This window comes from Zophobas morio, unplaced genomic scaffold (genome assembly GCF_036711695.1).
Source record: "Zophobas morio isolate AGI-343-1 ecotype UQ-CSIRO unplaced genomic scaffold, CSIRO_AGI_Zmor_V1 ptg000017l, whole genome shotgun sequence".
Lineage (NCBI taxonomy): Eukaryota > Metazoa > Arthropoda > Insecta > Coleoptera > Tenebrionidae > Zophobas > Zophobas morio.
The window spans coordinates 17,937,872-17,942,343 of record NW_026972122.1 but is presented as its reverse complement, the minus strand read 5'-3'; the positions used below and the strand labels follow the sequence as shown (position 1 = coordinate 17,942,343).

General features: G+C 33.7%; 1 long non-coding RNA gene across 1 annotated transcript; it reads right to left on the bottom strand.

The window, feature by feature from the left end:
- Positions 1–1,340: 1,340 nt before the first annotated feature.
- On the bottom strand, positions 1,341–2,010 carry LOC135129821 (uncharacterized). The gene is made up of 2 exons (XR_010280647.1): positions 1,836–2,010; positions 1,341–1,524 (listed from the first exon to the last, which is right to left on the bottom strand). It is a non-coding gene; the product is annotated as an uncharacterized LOC135129821 (long non-coding RNA).
- Between the last annotated feature and the right edge of the window lie 2,462 nt (positions 2,011–4,472).

Below are 4,472 nucleotides of genomic sequence, written 5' to 3'. Positions count from 1 at the left end.
TAATTCATCGAGGCATGCCATCACAACGCTACAGATTGATTAATTAATCGAGGCATGCGCTCACAACGCTACAGATTGATAGAGGTCCGTCCTCGCGACGCTAGAGATTAATAACATCACCGAGACGCTTTTTCCTCGCAACGATTTTAACATTTACATCATTGAGACACTTTTTCCCTCGGAGCGAGGATTGGATATTTTTGTGTTTGTTTATTATGTGTTTTGTTGGGGTAACCAGTTCGCAGTATTTTAAACTTTCAAAGTAAATTGTTTTTTTTTTTTTTTGAAGTAACCAATCATTTAGGTCACGATATAATTTGACATAACGTAAACTCTTTGTTTGAACCGTTGATAAAGTGTGGCAAATATTAATCTCATGTAAATTTTGTTGACTCTGCAATTTTCCACCTCACACAATATTTCTCAATCTCACAGTTTTAACCTCAGTAATTTTCCTTTGTTGTATAATTTTAATTGGACGTACATTTCATTTTCTACAGTTTTAACCTCCCAGAATATTTCTATTTGTACAAGTTCATTTCACACCAGATCTCTTGTTTCATAAATCCTTGCTAAGTTTTGTTTTGTAAATACTTTGTTGATGAATGTTTCTATCATATAAATTATTTGATGTCCAACTTTAATCTCACATAAGAATTATTTGTTGTTTAAAATTTCACAAGGTTGTATGGCGAATCTAAATGTTCTTTATTGCTCTTTGAAACTTTAACACTTGTTCAGTTGTTGTTAATATCAGAGTTATAAGAGGTTGAATATTTAAAAATGGAATTGAGGTTAAATGACACAGAAAACGTGGCAGAAGCGAAGTTCGATTCCTAGTCGGGCTGGCGAGATTCATTGTGTCACCTGTACAAGTCCACAGGTTTGGATAGATTCAGGGGCGGCCGCCGATGTTGTAAAGTTCTCGCCTTCTGCCCATAGCCGAGATCCTCTTGAGAGTCTGGCGATCGTAATGGCCTAGTTCCGCAGGGCACGTTCGTAATGGAGATATGCGTGTGAGGTAGACTTTGCAATAGATAGAATCACCGTCGTGGGGGGAGAACAGCTCCAGACCGGTAGCCCCAAACTCCACTTGTGTTACAACACCCCAGGGGTACTTTTGTTGTGCTCCTGTTAACTGCCGTAACTTTAAAAATCTGCCGCCACACGCCCATAATAACTGGTGTATTTGCATCCAGTTACTTAAGTCGGATTTTGCTTTATTTTATTAAATTTGTGATATTCAAATATTTGCATTGATTCCAAACAGATGTATAGGATTGTAGTGCTTGCCGGGGGTAGGCAGCTTAGCCAGGTTACGCACTATTGAAACTCACCACTTAACTACTACATATCTTTATTATTCTTCTCTCTTACACCGCTTGGTTGCCTAGACACTTACTCCTTACTTACTAACTTCTTACTCTCTACTTAATACATTTCTTATTAGTCTTATTACATACACTATTGCTTACATCTACATTAATCCCTACTCTAATCATTCACTCTCTCTTTCACACATTACTAGAGAGCGGATTTCTGTCGGGCTAGGCAAGGCCAAGCTCGGTACGGCTCGTACGGGATGGGAATTCATTACAGTTACGAGCTGCACATCGTTTATTTGCGATTAGAATAACGCTGCTTCATTGCATTCTGCTGTTAATTCCCGTTCTCATTTACTTAGACGTTTGATTAATAAATCGTTAATTGTATTTATGGAATAAGTAACGATTAAATTCAGTGATTATGTATATCACCCGCTACTGAGTCCCGGCGATCCAGCACGTCCCCACCTATAATCGTGACGTAGCCCGACAGAAATCCGCTGTCTACACATTACTCATTGATTACTCCACTACACCTTCCGGGATTTCTTAAAAAAAAATGTTTGTAAATACACACTTTTTTTATATGTTCGTATTACATGTAATTGTACTACTAGGTTAATAGTTACAAGATTCAGTTTCAACACATGTTATATGCATCAGCAAGAAACAATACACTCGTAAACAATTATGTAGGTTAAGATATCTAATGTCAATGTCACAAAAGAATTACTTATTCTAATCATAATACCGCTTAGTTCTGTTTTTATGTACAACTAACTTCTTATTGTCCTTTAATACTTCAACATTGGGCGATAGGTCTTTTGTCACTTTAAAAGGTCCTTCAAAAATTACACTAAATTTATTACCTGTTTCTTTTTTGATTAAAATTAAATCGTCTTTTTCATATTTTGCTGACCTAACATTCTTATCATACACCTGTTTCCTTTTAATTTTATTTGTAATTAAATTATTCCTAGCATCTAAATGAGCTTGTTGTAACCTAAACTTCAATTCTAATGGATAACTATTAAAATTATACAAAGGATCTACGCATGTAGTTAAATGCGTTGGAAGACTACATATCTTACCAAATACTAATTCAAAAGGCGTGTACTGAGTTTCAGTATGAACAGTTGTATTATAACTGAAACACCAATAAGGTATCCAAGAACTCCAGTTTGTTGCCTGATTATTACACATGGTTCTTAAATATGCACCTAAAACTTTATGTGAATTTTCCAAAGCGCCTATACTCTCATGATGATATGCTGTTGGATGAATTTTATCAATTTTTAGCAAACTGCAAACTTCATTCATTGTACTTGAAATAAATTCAGTTCCTTGATCAGTGGCTATTATTTTAGGAACTCCATATCTTAAAATAAAATTTTCGACAAATGCCTTAGCGATAGTTATAGTTTCTTTGTTTTCTAAGGGATAAGCTTCTACATATTTTGTTAGTTCACATTGTAAGGTTAAAATATATGAAAAATTACTTACGTCTCTTTCGATTGGACCTACAATATCTAGATATATTTTTTCAAATGCAGTGCTTGCTGTTGTCGTTACTACCATAGGTTCCTTTATACTGTTACTATATTTCTGTCTTTGGCAACTATCACAATGTTTAACAAAATTACTAATATCCTCTGTCATGCCTTTCCAAAAGTAATATTTTTTAATATTATTTGTCATGCGCTTTACACCCGCATGTCCGCTAGTTGGAAGTAAATGAAAGTCATTTAAAATAACTTTTTTCATATCATCGTCTGTAATTCTTTTAGGATTATTTACAACACATATTCTTGGAAAATCTTTACTATTATTTAATCCTACGGTTTTCTTACATTCATTAATCATACTAGCTAGCTTTTTGACTTCATGCATATTACTTTCAGTTTTAATAACGATTAATTCTTGCACATTTATTTCCTTGCATAGAATTTCTAAATCTTTCAACAATTCGTGTCGCGCTATCATTGATAAAGAATTCAGATTCATATACAAAGCTGACAAGGAAGGGTTGTACAGAAAATTTTTATTTTTGGACATTGTATGTTCCAATTTAAGCTTTTTGTTTATTTCTGATTCGTTAGTTATTACAAGTTCTACACTGTCTGCTGGCTTTTTAAGAATCTCTACAACACTCGGATGGCCAGTCCTTATATTATCTAAATTCTCTTCCGCCTTGTTTGATTGTAGTTCATTTTGTATCGTTTTCTGTTTTGCTCTAGTCATAACATTAAGTATTTTTTCATTCATGCTTTTTAACTCATCTGATGTAATATTGTTAATAAAAACACGTGACAACGCATCTGCAGCTACACTATCACATCCTTTTACATACTCGTACTCTACTGTAAAATCATATTCCTCTAAACACAACCTAAATTTTGTGAGTCTACTTGATGGATTTGTCATATTGAATAAATAAATTAACGGTCGGTGATCTGTTAAAATTTTGAAATGTTTACCATATAAGCAAGGTCGGAAATGTTTTACTGCCCATACAATGGCGAGTAATTCTTTTTCAATAGTAGAATATCGTACTTCTGCTTTATTTAAACTTCTGCTTGCATAAGCAACTGGTTTTCTATTTTTATTCGATAACACTGCTCCTACTGCAAACCCACTTGCATCCGTTTGAACAATAAATTCATTATTTTCAGAAAAAATTGGATATTGAAGCACGGGTGGTTGTATTAACGATTCTTTCAAAGTTCGAAATGATTCTTCACATTCTTTTGTCCAGTTAAAGTTAACATTTTTCCTACTTAAAATATTTAACGGTATAGCAATTTCAGCAAAGTTTGGTATATATTTCCTATAGTAATTTGCAAAAGCTACGAATCTTTTGACTTCATCGGAATTTTTCGGAACGGGATACTCTTTTAGCACTTGAATTTTGTTTGGATCGGGTAAAATACCTTCAGAAGTTATGATGTGTCCCAAATATAATATTTCTTTCTTTAAAAATTCGCATTTGTTAGGATTGAGCTTTAAATTTACTTTTCGGAGCCTCTCAAAAACTTTAATTAAATTAGAATTGTGATCGTTCAAATTTCTTCCAAAAACTATTAAATCGTCTAAATATACGAAACAACTTTCATAGTTTAGGCCTGACATTGCAACTGTCATTATACG